Source organism: Myotis yumanensis, unplaced genomic scaffold (assembly GCF_028538775.1).
Source record: "Myotis yumanensis isolate MYYU_CA2020_CCGP unplaced genomic scaffold, mMyoYum1.0.hap1 SCAF_8, whole genome shotgun sequence".
Taxonomy (NCBI): Eukaryota; Metazoa; Chordata; class Mammalia; order Chiroptera; family Vespertilionidae; genus Myotis; species Myotis yumanensis.
Window position 1 is genome coordinate 85,525,961 of NW_027223759.1, and position 17,830 is coordinate 85,543,790.

Consider the following 17,830-nt stretch of genomic DNA (forward strand, 5'->3'; position numbering starts at 1 on the left):
AAAACTGTGCTGCATCTATTCAACGACACATTACTCGGCAATAAGAAACAAGGAAGTACTGATTCACAAAAAACCATGGATGAATCTTAACTATATTTTGCTAAATGAATAAAGACATTTACATGACATTCTACAAAAGATAAAGCTATTGGGACAGAAAAGAAATCAATAGTTGCCAGGGTTAGGGAGAAGGGGTTGAGTACAAAGGATCAGCTCAAGGGAAGTTTGGGGTGATGGAACTATTCTGTTTGGTACTATTGTAGTTGGATACATAACTCTGCACATTTGGCAAAACACTTAGGATTTTACACTACAAAGAGTAAATATTACTGTATACAAACTTTAAAAACTCAATTGGGGTGTGGGGAATTTAATTGTGTGCAGATCAATGAATCAAATATTCTTATGAGAGACAATCACACTGAAGGTGAGGCTGAGAAGCACATAATTTTGGAAATAGTGTTTTGTTTGGGTACTGTAAGCTAAATCAAAATGGACTGTTCACAAACACTGTATTCTGGATGGTAAATTTGTTTCTCACCAGGGTACAAGTTAGCATTCTGACACTAGTGTGCATGTATACTAGGGCTGAACTAATAAAGAACCTATTGTAGATAATGACAGCCAGGTTTCTCCCTTCAGACAAAGGACTTACAAATAAGTAAAGGGAAAATGCTCATGTGCTAAAATGAACCCTGTAGTGTGGGGTGGGAGTTGGAGGTGTCGGTGTGAACTCATGTGTGTACACACACACACGCACAAATATACACAAATAAAAAGACACAGAAGTAAATATAGATGCATGCATATGTATGGGTTAGTGTATATGCATATATTTCCTAGCTGTGCCACTGAAAGGGCCCAGAAGCAGTGCAATCTCAGTAAGACTGAACACATCTAGCACATGAATCTTGGCTTCTAAATATCATTCTCCAAAGGCAGGAACCAGGGTCCCTTGGAGAAGTGGTTGACTGAAGGCCTGGGGCAGGGAAAATAAATGCTAACAACTGCACATCAGAAGGACACAGGACCAGGAGGGGATTTCCAGGTCCAGGAAGACAGAGTAGAGGTACTTTCCCAATCCCTCCCACTAAGTACAGCTAAAGCGTTTGCATTATCTATGAAACAAACGTAAGAAGATTCTGAAAGGTGGAGGGAAAAGGAAGACTGCCCAGGGAGCTCGGATTCAAGGACCATCAGGTGGTAAGTTGCCTGGGTTATGTTTTTCCTCACATTTCCCAGACTTGGAGCTATCAACTCGGAAACACCTAAAGGCACAGACCAAAAAAAATGTCCCAACAAAGCTCGCTCTCTCTAGCCAAAGGGTCAGGAAAGGGACAGACCAGCAAGCCCCAAACTTCTTAAGAGCAACCACCTTACTCTGGCCACACACTATGGAAAAAACGGTGATCTCTATTCTCATCTTTGTCAGCAAAGACCAAGTGACCTTACCAGCCATGGGCAAACTACGGCCCACGGGCCGGATCCGGCCCGTTTGAAATGAATAAAACTAAAAAAAAAAAAAGACCGTACCCTTTTATGTAATGATGTTTACTTTGAATTTATATTAGTTCACACAAACACTCCATCCATGCTTTTGTTCCGGCCCTCCGGTCCAGTTTAAGAACCCATTGTGGCCCTCGAGACAAAAAGTTTGCCCACCCCTGCCTTAGACTATCACTCTAGTGATGCTACAACACGATGGCCCAACGACCATGCTGGAATGGTGTTGGAGAAGGCCAAGCAGGGAGCTGGGATTTTCATGCCCGCCCCCTGCCCCCCCCCCAGAAGTAATGAGGTGCTCCTCTTTCCTGTATTCCCTCCCTCCATGCACTGGGGTGGGGTCAGAAGAGGCCTTGTGGAAAGTTAGGACTTTCAACATCACCGATCAATGAGACCATGCTTCTCTCAACCATTGACAACTGGATAACCCCAGTGCGGTGGAGACCATATTGGAGTCAGAACTCCCACCCTGACCAGCAGCAAAAAGGAGCCACTCTCAGGTGGCATTGGCAGCCAACTGAGAAACCTGGACATCTACCTCCACCCTGCAGTGCCCTCCAATGCCTCTCTGGAGTGGTATCAGAGGTTTGAATAAAAGGCAGAGTCTCAGAACATAATATCAAAATTGTCCAGTTTTCAATAAAAAAGCGCTCATCATACCAAGAACCAGGAAGATTCCAAATGAATGAAAAAAGGCAATCAGTAGATCCTACCACTGGGATGACAGAGAAACTAAAATTATGTGATAAAGATTTCAAAGCAACTGAGACAAAAAGCCCTTCAGTAAGCAATTAAACACGCCTTAGACAAGCCGTAAGCCTCGGCAAAGAAACAGAAAAACTCAGCAAATAAGTAATGTATGAAAAGAACCAAATGTGGGTTTATACAAAAGATCTAACATTCATGTCACTGGAGTTCCAGAAGAAGAGGAGAAAGAGGGTGGACTTGCAAACATACTCAAAGGAATAATGGCTGAAAACTGCCAAATGTAGCAAGAGACATAAACCCACAGAATCAAGAAGCTCAGCAAATCCCAAACGGGAAAAAATATCACAAGAAACAAAGAAATCCATTCGAAGACATATCATAATCAAACTTCTGAAAACTAAAGACAAAGAAAACAATATTGAAAGCAGCCAGGGAAAAATGACACCTTACCAATAGGACAAAAACAATTCAAATTGGCAGTGGGTTTCTCATCAGAAATCATGGATAATGGAATGGAATGACACAATATATTTCATGTGCTAAAAGAAAACACTGTTATCCCAAACCCTATACTCAAAAATATCCTTCAGCAATGAATTGAAAATCCAGACATTTCCAAATAAAGGAAAACTAAGACAAATTTTCACCAGCACATCTACCCTAAATGGATGGCTAACTTCTCTCAACAGAATGGGAAATATGTCTAAACAGACTGGAAATGATAGAAGAGGCAACCTTAGATTGTCAATAAGAAAGAATGTAGTAAGCAGAAGTATGAGTAAATACAATAAACTTTCCTCCTCTTGAGTTTTCTTCTCCTCTTGAGTTTCTAAATTATGCTTGACAGATGAAGCAAAAACTATAACACTGTCTAATGTGGTTCTAAAGGTATGTAGAGGAAATATTTAAGACAATTATAATATAAACAGAATGTAAAGAGAGATAAGGTTTCTACACTTCACTCAAACTGGTGAAATATCAATTCCAATAGACTGTGATAAGAGCAACCACTAAAAATGCTACACAAAAAGATCTACTAAAAACACTCCAGATAAATAAAAATTGAATACTAAAAAATATTCAAGTAACCCACAAGGAAGAAAAAGAAAGCAGAGAAATGAAAGAGTACAAATAGATAACAAAAATAAATTGTCAGACTTATGCCCTAAATAGCAATAATTACATTAAATATAAAAGATCTAAATATACCAATTAACAGACAGAGATTGGCATAGTTGATTATAAAACACAATCTAAGAACATTCTATCTATAAGCAACTCCCTTCAAAGATAATGATATAGGTAAGTTGAAAGTAAAAAGATGGAAAAAAATAAATCATGAAAGCAGTAACCAATGAATGCAGGAATGGCTGTATTAATATCAAATAACGTAGACTTTAGAGCAAAATAAATTACCAGAGACACAGAGGCACAGTATATAATGGTCAAAGGATCAACCAACCAAGCAGATATAGCAAAACTAAATGTGGACACACCAAACAACAGTGCTAAAATATGTGAAGCAAAAACTAAGAGAACTGAAAGGAGAAATAGACAAATCTATAATTATAGTTGGAGCTTTCAGCACTCCTCTCTCTACAATTGACAACTAGACATCAAGTCAGCAAGGATACACTCAACACTCTCAAACACTAGGATCCAGTTCACATTTATAGAACATTCCACCCAATAGCAGTGAATACACATCCAAAGGCCCACAGAGCATCTGTCAAGATAGATAACATTCTGGGCTATAAAATAAACCTCAACAAATTTAAAAGAATTTGTCACAGTGTTTTCTCTGACCACTATGGAATCAAACTAGAAATCAAGAAATAATTCATGATTAAGGGGGAAGTCACAAGGAGGGCCTTCTCTAATGCCACCCAGCAGGGTATGGGCTCCTCATCGCAGCCTCCATGGAAATGTAGGCTCCCACATGGCTTCTGCTGCCAGGGCGAGGGGCCACATTGTTTAAATGTGGCAGTTTACTGGTGTAGGGTGGTTACTGACGAAATGTTTTCTGTCTTAATAAGCCCCCCAATGATATGGTCAAAAATGATTTTCCACCAGGAAGCCAACCAAGGCCACCCGATGGGGAAAGAACCACCTTCAGTAATGCTGCTGGGAAATTTGGATCCACGTGCAAGAGTGGAGTTGGAACCTAACCACATACAAAAATAATTCCAACTGGATCAAAGACCTGGGCATGAGAACTAAAACGATAAAACTCTTAAAGGGAAACAGGGGAAAGCATCATGACATTGAATTTATCGTGATTTCTTGCACCTGACACTCAAAGCACAGGGAACAAAAGAGAAAATAGATAAGTTAGACTACATTGAAATTAAAAACATCTGTTCATCAAAGGACATAGAGTAAAAAGGCAACCCATGGAAGTAAGAAAAAAATCTGAAATCATAGATCTGATAAAGGGCTAACATTTATAATACATAAATATCTCCTACAACTCAACAACAAAAAACTCTAACAACCTGGCCCTGGTCAGGTGGCTCAGTTGGTTGAAGCGTTGCCTGTACATCAAAATGGTTGCGGGTTCGATCCAGGTCAGGACATGTGCCTAGGTTTCAGGTTTGATCCCCAGTTGGGGCATGTGTGGGAAGCAACCGATCAGTGTTTCTCTCTCACATCAATGTTTCTCTCTCTCTCAAATCAATAAAAACATATCCTCAGGTGAGGATTAAAAAACAACAATTAAAAAAAAAAAACCTGTAACAACCTGATTTTAAAAATTTAACAGACATTTTTCCAAAGAAGATATACAATTGGCCAATAAAGATATGTCCAATATTACTAATAAGTGGTTAAAGGTAAATCAGAAACACATGAGATATCTCCTCACACCTATTAGAACAACTGCTGAGAGGAAGAGAGAGAGAGAGCGAGAGAGAGAGAGAGAGACCAGACAAGAGCAAGCTTTGGTGAGGTCGTGCAGAAACTGGAACCCTGGTGCTTTGCTGGTGGGAATGCGAAATGGTGCAGCCACTTTGGAAAATAGTATAGTGACTCCTCAAAAATTTCCAAATAGAATAACCATTTGATTAGCAATTCCACTTCTGGGTATATACCCAAAAGAATTGAAAGTAGGGTCTTGATGAGATTCTGTACATACATGTTCATAGCATTATTAACAGTAGCTGAAAGGCGAAAGCAACTCAAGTGTCCATGAATGGATATATAGACAAAACATGGCATGCACAGACTGGGCAAAAGTAGGTTTATAGTTGTGAATTAATAAAACTATAGTAATAATCACAACCTGCATGTATTTTTCCATACTCACAACTGTAAACCTACTTTTGCCCACCCCTTATATAATGAAATATTCAGCCTAAAAAGGAAGGAAATTCTGACACATGCTACAATGTGGATGAACCTTGAGGACATAAGTGAAATAACCCAGAAACAAAAAGGCGAGTATTGTCCGGATGGTGTGCTCAGTGGTTGAGCATTGACCTATGAACCAGGAGGTCAAAGTTCGATTCCCAGACTGGGCACATGCCTGGGTTGTGGGCCTGATCTCTAGTGGGGGGGGGGCGGGGGGGGGGTGCAGGAGGCAGCAGATCAATGATTCTCTTTCCTCATTGATGTTTCTCTCTCCCTCTGCCCCCGTCTCTGAAATCAATAAAAACATTTTTTTTAAAAAAAGGCGAGTGCTGTATGATTCCACTTACATGAGGTACTGGAGCAGTGAAATTCAGAGAAACAAAGGAGAAGGATGGCTGCCAGGGGTTGGGGGGAGGGGAGTTGCTGGTTAATGGGAAGTGTCAGTTTTGCAACATGAAAAAGTCCTGGAGTTGGATGGTGGTGACGGTTGCTCAACAATGTGATGTGCTTGATATCACTTTTCTGGAAAAATGGTTAAGATGGTAAATTTATGTTAAAGTATATTTTACCGCATTTTTGAAAAGTTTCCTGCCTCGTTCGGCTGCCCTTTCCTGGACCCTTGGTTAGAGAGCAGGCTTTCTTTTTTCTTTTTTTTTTGTCTGTGTCCATCGGTGTCTGTGGGTTGTTGACTCTTTTGCAAATCTGGGCCCAGCTAAAAGAAGACACAAGTCCGAGGCCCCTGGCCACTGGCCTCTCTCCACTCCCCGGCCCCTTAGCTTGGTGTGGGCAGCGTGCCCGGGCCAGCTGTCCTGGAGGGGGCACTGTGGGTGTCTCGGTAGCTGTGCTCTGGTTAGTTCTCCCAGGTCACGCTGGTACTCACCAAGGACTCCGGACGCCTGAGCCCCAGGTTCCCAAGGGCAAGGACCGGACCCTCCCTCTTCACAATGAGCCCCTCAGCTAAGCGCCGCTGGTCCTGGTCAGTCCTCACACAGCTGCCCAGGCCCAAGGGCGGCCTTCCAGGCAGCTCTGGCCCAGCCTCCATGCTGCGTGGTCATGGTTCCCATGCTCCTCCTCTGGCCACTCATTCTGAGCTTCCTCGTGTTCTCCCCAAGCAGGAAGGCAGACTCTTCCTGGAACCTCAGGAAGCTGCTCGGAAGCTGAGTCCAATGCACAGCAGCGAACCCTTTGTCCTCCCCAGGAGGCCAGCCTCGGCCCTCTGTGGACAGGCCCCTGGTCCTGTCCATGCTGTTCACTCTCCCGCATTCACTGGTCAGACGGTGGGATCCAGACGCTGCTCTGCGGAGGGGAGTGCAGCTCGTGGGTCCCCTGCCTCCTAGGCCTTCACAGAGCATCTCACTGGATCCTCCAACTCTTCAGCGTTAGGACTCATTAGTGCCAATCCCCAGAGGAGGAAAGGGAGGCTCGGAGGGTGTAAGTGGTCTGTCCCAGGTCACACAGCCGGCAAAGGGCAGGACTGGGACCAGGAGCCAGGGCGTCTCCCTTTGGAGCCCGAGCTCTTCTGCATACGAGGGGCCCAGTCATGCTCTTGGATGAGGGGCCCAAGCCTCATGGAGTCTGATCCTCACTCTGAGACCATTTCTCCGACCCCAGGGAGCAAGCACAGAGCTGCATCAGGCCAAGGTCCTTTTGGCGGTAACCCTGCTTCTGCCCAGCTCAGGTGGTAGGTAGGGACCACATGACTGGCTATACCAAGAGGAGGAGCCAGAAGCTACTGACACCAGATTTCCTGAGGGGCTACGGGTTGCAATTGTCCTGGTTTGCAAGGCCCAGTTGGGTAACGCCACCGTTTCCTCTCCAAGGCAGTTCAGCTGCTTCCGAGAGAAACGGTTTAGGTTGGGCCTTGGATTCGATTCCCGAGAAATGATGGTGGCAGATAATGTGTATCAGGAACCCTCCATCTCTGACGCCGGGCTGGCTTTGGATGTGGTCCAAGAACTGGTGTGCCCTTGGTCCCCCGTTCTCGTCCCCGCTGGTCTGGCTGCCTGGGTGGGCCTGACGGCATTTTCGGCACAGCTTACGTTTTCGGAGACCAGCTGTGGGCCAGGCCACTCAGGCGTCGGTCTGCTGGCCTGTGACGGAGGCATTGTCAGTGTCCGCCCATTTACAGATGTAAAAGCAGAGGCAGAGAGCAGCTTCGGGAGCCCTGTTTGTGTGAAAAGCTTCCGTAATTCAGGGGGTCCCAGGAGGGTCACCAGCGCAGAGCTGGTCAGAGCCAGGCATTCAACAATAAGCATTGGTCAAACACGTGAACTTCTTATTTCTTCGCTGTGATGCGCTTCTATCTTTGATGCCATTTAGTGCAACTTCCCACTGAGTGCTGGGATTCCTTCTACAGCCTCCCTGGTAGGTGGCCATGCACGTGAACTCCCCCAGGGATAGGGAGCTCACTCTTCAGCCTGTAGACAGCCCTAACCCCGAAAAAGGACAATAGTTTATTATTCGGATCTGAGCGCTGTCTCTCCACGCTGGGGAGCAACTGGTTCTGGTTTTCCCTGTTGCTGTGCTCAAGCTTCTCCCATTTCTACAGTTTGTCCTTAAAAATCAGAAGAGGCCTGCTCCTTTCCCTCCGATTTTCCCACCTGGGGGTTTGCGGAAGGCTGGCCAGGGTGTGAAGAGTCTGAGACCCGGCCGCAGGTGATGACTGAAGGAAGGGCCTGTATGTTCAGCCTGAAGAAGGTAGGTTGGTAGCAAGGTGAGGCATACGAGTGGAACCCTCACTTCTTTTCAAGGCACTGCAGGTGCAAATGCAGGAATAACAACAATAATAGCAGCTACCCATTACTGAGCTGAACACTTGCCTTGTAGCGTGTGAGTCTTATCATCCCCACTTTACAGATTAGGAAACTGAGGCACAGGGAGGTCAAATCACACCTGCGCCGTCATTCAGCTCGTAAATGAAGCGGCCGGCATGCTACCTCCAGCAAGTCTGGCTGGAGCCCGCCCTCAGCTGCCATGCAAGTGGGGGAAATATGCGACCAGCTCCTGGCAGCAGGTGGGAGCAGCCGGAAGCCAGCCCGGCGTCTGGTTAAGGGGAGTGCTCGTTAGGAGCTGGGAATGTTGGGCCGAGGAATTAGCTGCAGTGGCAGGTGGGCCAGGAAGGACCACGTCACGGACAGGCCTCAGACCACACCTATCCAGTGGCGTCCAGGGATAGGAGCGGGCAACCTTGGAATGAAGAGGAGAGAGAGGAGCGAGTGGTGTTGCCTTGTATCTCTGAGGCCAGGTGTTTCAATTCTGATGAAAACTCTTTTGGTGCCTGCATCTCGGAGTCTCTCCCCAAATACTAGGATTCCCTAAAAACGGGTCCCGGGGAGAACTGTTGCCAGGAACAAGTTGCCAGAAGCTGGGAAGGAAGGATGGAGGGAATGCGCGCAGGCCTCCATCCCATCCCCCCTCCCCATTGCCCCCCGTGTCTTCCCACCCCGCTGACCTGTGCTTGAGGACAGCCTCCCTTCCCATCTCCACAGCCAGGCTGCCCCGGGAGCCCAGCCGGTTCTCTTTCCTCGTTGCAGGCATCCTGGCAGGCAGAGTCTGTGATGCCCAGAGGTGGAAAGGGACTGCCAGGGACATGTCATCGGTGGGGTATCAGTCTGGTCCTGCCATGGGGAGGGGAGGCGGGAAGGGGTGGGAGCCCCACGGGACAGGAGGATGGCAGTGGTCAGAGAGGATTGCCAGTAGCATGTGAGGAGTGGGTCTCCCCCTACCAGCTGCCTGGGTCTGCTGCCACCCAGACCTCCTCATGCAACTGAGCCCAGGGCGCCGGCTGCACACCAGGTATTTCTGAGCCCGCTTTGTCACCCCTGCAGAGGGCGCAGAGCTGTCCAGCTTGCAGCATTCGGGATACATGGGCCTGGCGTGCAGCAATGCTCCATACCTGGGTGCGACTCTCACCTTAGAGAGCATCGCTGAGGACCCGGGGCCTGGGTTCTAGTCCTGACCCAGCATGTCCTGGCGAGGCCTCCTCTAAAGTGGGGATAAAATAGCTCTTAGCACAGGTCCTGGCTCAGAGAAATTGCTCAGTGAATGGTTGCCATTGTCATTACTCTTCTCATCAGTTTTGCCCCAAATAACACCGGCACCTCCTTGGCAGTTTGGGAAGCTACAGGAAAGGGGAAGAGCAAGAGAAGTGGATATAAAAACGGTGAGGAGACCCTGGCCGGGTAGCTCAGTTGGTTGGAGCGTCATCCCATACACTGAAAGGTGATGGGTTCAATTCCAGGTCAGGACACATACCTCGGTTGTGGGTTCAATCCCCGGCCGGGGCATGCACAGGAGCAACTGATTGATGTTTCTCTCTCACACTGATGTTTCTCTGTCTCCCTTCCTCTCTCTCTATAAACAGATCAATAAACCTATCCTTGGGTGAGGACTGAAAACCAACAACAAAACCAAAACCACAAACAGTGAGCAGGATTCCAACACTACAAACATGCATGGAGCTATGTTTTGCCAGCCACTTGCATGTACATGTTACTTAATCTTCACGAAAACCTATGCAGCCGGCATCCTTCATGTCCACTTCCTGTGGTGAGATGAGCCACAGAGAAGGCAACTTGCCCAGGGCCACAGAGCCCATCCACAGCTCAGCTGGGGGCCCACAGGGACAGCCCATGGTTTGGGGAAGTCAGGAGGGGGTGAGCTTGGTGCTGTCACTCCTCTCCAGCCAGGACATCAGGCTCCAGCCCCTGAAAGCAGCGATTCGGACATTTTGGCCTCCACGCTCTTTAGGCCCATGAATGTTGAGCACTAAGTCGTCTGAGAGCTGGGCGCTGGCTGGGAGTGGCGGGGTGGGCACGTGTCTGGTGCATCCCGGCCCTTGAGTAACCAAGCCAATGTCCGGGCAGCGCTGGGCTCAGGGAGGCAGCTCTGTGTGTGGTGGACGCCTGCTCCGAAGCCGAGGCTGTGGGGCCCTCTTTCGGCCCCTCCTGTATCCCAGGAGAGCAGATTTTCCCGAGCTTCCGGCTCTGCCCCCTGCAGGCTGAACAGTGACCTGGCATCTGGGAGGGCAAAGAGGACGGTCTCCTCCTACAAGGGGTCAGTGGCCGAGGGCGCCCGGGAGAGGGAGGCTGGCAGGGGGCCAGGATCTCAAGGTGGCAGCGGCAGCAGCCGGGAAGACGGTCCCAGCTCCTCCCCCAGGATCCCGTCCAGGAGCCCAGGCCTGTGGATGCCACTTCCCAGACCCAGAGTCTGAGTCATTTGCCCAAGGTCGGGCATCTGATAAGTGACAAGGCTCGGAGCCTGACCAGTCAGCATGACCCCAGGCCTACAGTCCTGCCACCTCATCACAGTGCTGCCTTCCTGCGGCATACCCTGCCTGGAGCATCGGCCCTAGGCCCGAGTTCCCAGCCCTCTACCGTATGGCCTTGGGAGTCAGACTGGGCATGGGGTTCAGGCAGCGCCCTCCTCCCCTGAGGGTGTTTACCTGCCTCTGCCCCTCCTCTTGACGCCCTCCTCCTGACGCCCCTGCTGTCAGACCCAGAAGGGTCCATGGAGAGCATCTTACTTATGTCTTGTTTGATGAACAAGAAAACAGCAGCCCAGAAAGGGCCAGCGGCTTGCCTGGGGCCACAGAGCGAGCTGGAGGCAGAGTTGCGGAACTCAGGCCTCATGGGCGGGTCTCACACTGTCCCCTCCTTCAAGGATGACACCTTGTCACAAAAATGTGGAAGGGACCAGGCACAGCCAGAACCAGCCCTGTCTGTGCAGCTGTTTAAATATTGTAAGAATCCCTAAAACCGACCCGTGCTCTGGCGGATGGTGACGGTTCCCAAGTGCCCCACTACAGAGGCACCTGGAGGAGCCTCCAGCGCAGAAATCAGGCTCCACCAGTTCTCTGTCCCCAGTTGTTCCCATGGAAGCGCCAGGCAGTTAGACCAGGGCCCTGGTTTCCTTCCAGCCAGCACCTCCTGGAATCCCAGGAGCTCCCTTCCACGGCGGAGGACGCTGCTGCCAGCCTCAGTTTCCCCATCGGTGACACCTGGCTCCCTACCTGCTTGTGGGACTCATCAAGAGCCCCCTCCTGGAGAGGCAGGGCTCTGAGTGCAAAGAGGGCTTCGAAGAGAAGCCAAATTCGCCACCCTGTGTCCGGCCTTCATGCAGCAGACCTGCTCCAGCCATGCCCTCCCTTCCCCGGAGTAAGTAAGCCCTCTCCCTGCGCTGGAGCCCGACCTCAAAGGCCAGCCCACAAAGGGGTCCTGACATCCTTGTGAACAATGTCGCCTGTTTACCTGACAGATTGTCTGCTTTCTTTTCATCTCAGAGGAAAGAGCTCCCGCTGGGAGCCGCTAATCCCAGAGTAAACAGATGACCTCGTGGTGCCTTTCTCCTGGAGGTGGGGTGCCAGCAAGTGCCCCAACTGTGCAAACAGACCTGGAGGCTCCTGCGCCTGCAGGGGGGCGTGGTCCGGGCCTGGTCTGGAGGGGCCGTTCCCTCCCCAGCCCCTCTCTCCCTTTGTGTTTCACATTGAATGGGGAGAAGCTCAAAGGCAAGGGCATGAGAGGTCAAAGCCAATTTGCAGGGCTGAGCCTGGGGGAGGAGAGAAGGCCAGAGACCCAGTGTGCCAAAGCCTGACCTTCACCTGAACACGACCCGACCCGTGGCCTCTCCTCAGCCTCTGAGCGCACTGCCCAGGCCGAGCTGGCTGGCGTCCCGCTGCTCTCTTACTAGCTGTGTGACCAAGGCCAGCAACTGCCTCTCTGAGCCTCGTGTACTGGTCGGGAAAGCAGGGATGCAGACCCCCTCTCTGTGAGGGCTGTTGTGAAATATTGTGGTGTGTTCTCCGCAGCAGCAGTGACTTATGATGAGGGAGGGAGTGAGGCTAAGCCTGCAACCAGCTGCCAGCAGAGCGGGGAGGGGATCCCGGGCTGGGGGCAGGCAGTGCCGGACAAAGACGCTCAGTTGGGAATGAATAGGGCCTGTATGGGAGTGAATGAAGCAGCCTCTGAAACAACATATTACGTTTCAGGGCTGTTATCTCTGGGAGGGAACCCGGATTCCCCTTCCTGGCAGGATGACCTTGACAGCAGCTTGGCCTCTGCCCTTCAGTTTCCTCCTTGACGAGGGGCCCAGAAGTCCTGCATCCAAGGCTCTCGTGAAGGGAACAGGACCTGACACACGGCAGACACTCACTAAACATCTGCTCCTGGGTGAGAAAGCGCAGGTGCCCCATCCCCGAGAGCAGCTGGGGGGCGGGATGAGCGCTGGCAGCTCGGCTTCGGCTTTGCTGCGGAGGGCAGCGTGGCCCTCATGCAGGGTGAGCCCGGGCCTGAGTGCTGTTCCTTCGCCCTCCTGTGCTTGCCCCTCTTCTCTTGGCATCCAGGGCATCTGCGGCTCCCAGCCATCGATGCGGAAGAGGAGGAGAGCAGAGGGTCCCTGTGGAGGCCGGCGGCTCCTGCTGCACTGGGTCCCTGTCGCACACATGCAGTGTGTTCTCAGGTCCCCGGCTTCCCCTTATAAAGGGAGAGAGGGCTAAGGGGAGGGAAGACAAGGAGGGATGAAGTATTTAATGGGCATCTTAAAGCAAGCTCATAGGTAGCAGAAATGAGTTTGGCCTCACTTAACAGCACACTCAGCTCACTGCAGCTTAAACAAATGAACATTTATATTTCGATCACAGTAAGAATCCTGGGAAATGGGAAGCTGCCTGTGATGCCAACAGGGACGGGGCTCTTCCCAGCTTTCTGCTCATCGTCCTCAGCACGTGGGCCCACTTGTCTCCTCATGGTGGCAAGGTGGCTGCCTCAGCTCCATCAGGAAAATAGAGGGTCTCCCAGGACCCCCCTGTTGGTGCCTTATTGGCCAGATGTGGGTCACATGGCCACTCCTGGTGGCAAGGGGTGCTGGGAATGCAAATACCTGAGTGGACTTCTCCAGCCTCCAGCAAGAGGCAGACAAGAGTGGGTGGAGAACGTGGGGTGAGGGGACAGGTAGGGAGTTATCAAAGCATCTCCCTGCCGGAGGAGATGGCGGACTCACCCCAGCCTCACAGAGCAGAGGCTGATGCCAAGGGCAGGGAAATGCTCACTCAATAAGCATTTGATTGATTTACTTTGCCATTCTGGGCTGGCAACCAGAGATGCAGAGATAAAAGCCACCCCTTGCCTTCCAGAGAGAGAAGGAGAACAATAATAGTAATAAAAACAATATAAGAGCTAAAATTCACTGAGCACGTACCAAGTGCCAAGTGCCTGCTGAGCACTTTCCAGACTTGATCTCTTCTCATGCCCACTCCAACCCCAATGACGGGCAGGATTCTATCTGCTGTGGAGGAAGTCGGAGTTCAGCAAGGCCCTGACACACAGGCTGCCCACCACCTGCATGAGGTGGTTCAGGTAAGAGGCCAACTATGAATCAGGCTCACGGGCAGTTCAGGGAAACGGTGCCACACGCCCTGGGGAGGGCACGGAAGGTTTCTGGAGGTGGGAAGATGTATAGGATCTAGAAGCACCAATTGGAAAATCCCAGTGAGACAAGGCGAGGGCACTGCCCTCGGTGAGGAAAGACATCTGCAAGGACATCAGAAGTGACTTGAGCAAAACCTGAGGCAGACCTAGAGTCTGTCCACTCACACTTAACCAGGAATTTCTGTTTTTAAAAGAAGCATTGCAAATAATACATACTGCTAAAATACATGAGCAGCATGAGTAGCCAAAGAAAGGCAAAAATATTGAATATAAAATGTCTTCGTTTATAAAATTGTCAGAGATTTAAAATAAAGCATATTGACACTTGATGCTGGTGATGGTGTGGTGAAATCGACACTGTGCACACACTGCTGGTGAGAGTAAATTCTTTAAAATGTGCTGACCTGTGCAGCACATAGTACACTAAGGAACGATACAGAGAAGGTTAGTCTGGCCCCTGTGCAAGGATGACAAACAAATTCCCGAAGCGTTCCATATTTTTCAATAGGCAGTGAATTAAAATGCTGGGGTGCACATATACAATGGAATATTACACAGCCATAAAAAGAACAGAATCTTACCTTTTAAGACAGCATGGATGGACCTAGAGGGTATTATGCTAAGTGAAATAAGTCTAAGAAAGACAGATACCATAAGCTTTTATTTATATACTAGAGGCCCGGTGCACAAAAATTTGTGCACTCGGGGCGGGGGGGTCCCTCAGCCTGGCCTGTGCCCTCTAGCAGTATGGGACCCCTTGGGGGATGTCTACCTGCTGGCTTAGGCCCACTCCCCGGGGGATCGGGCCTAAGCTGGCAGTCAGACATCCCTCTGGCAGCCTGGGAGCCCTCGGGGGATGTCCACTTGCCAGCGGGAAGCAGGCCTAAGCTACAGTTGGACATCCTTAGTGCTGCTGAGGAGGTAGGAGAGGCTCCCGCCACCACCGCTATGCTGGCAGCCATCAGCCTGGCTTGTGGCTGAGCAGAGCTCCCCCTGTGGGAGCGCACTGACCACCAGGGGGCAGCTCCTGCATTGAGCATCTGCCCCCTGGTGGTCAGTGTGTGTCATAGTGACCAGTCATTCCCAGTCGTTCTGCTGTTAGGGTCAATTTGCATATTACCCTTTTATTATATAGGATAAAGGCCTGGTGCATGGGTGGGGGCTGGCTGGTTTGCCCTGAAGGGTGTCCTGGATCAGGGTGGGGGTTCCGCTGGGGTGCCTGGCCAGCCTGGGTGAGGGGCTGATGGCTGTTTGCAGGCTGACCAATCCCCCCAGAGGGGACCCTCTCCCCATGGGGGTGTGGCCAGCCTGCGTGAGGAGCTGAGGGCCATTTTCAGGCTGGCCACACCCCCTTTAGGGTGGAGGTCCCTGCTGGGGTGCCTGGCCAGCTTGGGTGAGGGGCTGATGGCTATTTGCAGGCTGGCAAAGGCCCTTCAGGGTGAGGGTGTCCTGCTGGGGTGCCTGTCCAGCCTGGGTGAGGGGCTGAGGGCCATTTTCAGGCTGGCCATGCCCCTGGTGACCCAAGCTCCCAGCCTCTCCTTTTTTTCTTTTTTTTTCTGGGATTTATTTATCTTCCTATAATTGAAACTTTGTAGCCTTGAGCCAAGCCGAGGGCTGGCCACGGCAGGCAGGAAGCTTGGCTTCCTCCATTGCCGGGGGCAACCCAAGTCTCCTGCTTGCTCCAGCTCTGTGGTCTGGCCTCTGCCATCTTAGTTGGATTAATTTGCATACTCTCTCCTGATGGCTTGTGGGCGTGGCTTGTGGGTATGGCTTGACCATAGTGGAGGGATGGTTAATTTGCATGTTTCTCTTTTATTATATAGGATGGAATCTAAAGAACAACATAAACAAATAGAATAGAAACAGACTCATAGATACAGAGAACAGACTGATGGGTTCCAAAGGGGAGGGGAGTTGGAGATTGGATGAAAACGTGAAGGAATTAAGTACAAATAGTTACTTACAAATAGTCATGGGGGTGTAAAGTACAGCCTAGGGAACATCTATACTAATAAAAGGGTGATATGCTAATTAGACCGGACATCCTTCCGGACAAAGTCACGGTGGAGGGGACCGAGGCAGAGGTTGTTAGGGGGTGATCAGGTTGGCAGGGGAGAGCAGTTAGGGGTGATCAGGCAGGCAGGGAGAGTGGTTAGGAGTGATCAGGCAGGCAGGCATGCAGGCGAGCGGTTAGGAGCAGAAGTCCCAGATTGTGAGAGGGATGTCCGACTGCTGGTTTAGGCCTGATCCGGGGAGTCAGACATCCCCCGAGGGGTCCCGGATTGGAGAGGGTGCAGGCCGGGCTGAGGGGACCCCCCCCCCCCCCATGCATTAATTTCATGCACTAGGCCTCTAGCCTATAATAATAAAATTGTAATATGCTAATTAGACCAGATGCCCTTCCAGACTAAGCCAGGGAAGCCCAGGTCCCAGGTGCCAGAGGAAAGCCGGTACTGGCAGCGGGGGAAAGAAGGCCTACTCTTGCACAAATTTTGTGCATCGGGCCTCTAGTAGTCAATAATATTGTAATAACTATGTGTGGTGCCAGGTGGGTACTAGAAATATCAGGGGAACACTTTGTAAAGTATATGATTTCTGACCACTATGCTGTACACCTGAAACTAACACAAAATAATGTTGAGTATGAACTGTAATTGAAAAATAAAATTAAAAATAAGTAAAATAATAAGTAGTAAAAAAAAGTGCTGATCTTTTGGCTTTGCCTCTGGAAATAAGCTTGAAGAAGTGATAAATAAAAGGACTGTGCAGGACAGGTAATTTATTGAAATCTGAATTTGCCTTTTCTCCCCTGCATTTTCCCTCTGAAAGCCCCAGATTTGTAGGTGACCCTTGCCTATGTCCCGATCCCAGGGGCATTGGAAAAACCCAAGCAGCAGCTCCTGACAGGTACCCGTCCTCTGGGGAAAAGGTCCATCAGGAAAGAAATTGCACAGGCAGTCCCCAAAAGGAGTGGGTGTGGGGCGAGAGTTTGAGTAGGAAGGGGGAAGGGTCCTGGACGCTTGGAAGGGCTTCCAAGTCCCAGCGGTGGGATGGGGCCCTTGCATAGCAAGGGCACACCATCCAGGGAAACGAGTCAAAGTGCACCCCCACCCAGTGTCCTGAACCCCAAACCTGGCAGCTCAGCAGCCTCTGGATATCAAGGAGCACGCCCACTGGAGGAGGGCTCTCTCTGGGCCACCGCCCACGGCTCCTGCACACTGTGCACACTCCGGGACCTCGGCATGAACCCGAGGCAGGGAGCTCTGAAAACAACCGAGGTGATTTCCTGGCCAGGCCTTAAGTAGAATGTAATAAAAACTTTAAATGGGACATTCGCATGTATCTACATTTATGCAAAAAAATTAAGGTAACTGAGTATAGAGTTATCTTGTTTTGCTTTTTTCAACCAGGAGTTAAATATTTCCATAGAGAGATGCCAAAGTGCCCTGCTGGTGTTCCCTGAACTCCAGGCACATACCTTTTCCATTGCACCAACCCGGCTGGAGGATCATTATCTATATTTAGTGTCTCGCTGTCCTTCGAGGTTCTTGATCCTGGAGGCTCATCAGGATGATCTCTTGTTTACCTCCATATCCCCAGCGCCTTGCACAGCGCCTGGCAATCACTCGGGGAATGAATGGGGGACTAAACAAGTACATGAATGAGTGAGTGAGCGAATGAATCAATGAACTAATAGGCATCTGGCGTGTGAGATAAAGGGCTGGTGAGGCTGTCCTATCATCCCCACACAGCGCTCCTGGCAGCCTGGAGAGCTGTGCGGGCAGCAGAGTTAACTGGAAGCCCAGCCTCGGGGAGTGTGAACAGCCCTTCTCCAGGCAGGGCCGACT

The 17,830-nt window shown here is 50.1% G+C and overlaps 1 non-coding gene across 1 annotated transcript; it reads left to right on the forward strand.

Annotated features, from left to right (window-relative positions):
• The first annotated feature begins 14,380 nt into the window (after positions 1–14,380).
• LOC139015861 (U6 spliceosomal RNA) lies at positions 14,381–14,484 on the forward strand. Its single transcript, XR_011472516.1, has one exon. It is a non-coding gene; the product is annotated as a U6 spliceosomal RNA (small nuclear RNA).
• Positions 14,485–17,830: the final 3,346 nt, after the last annotated feature.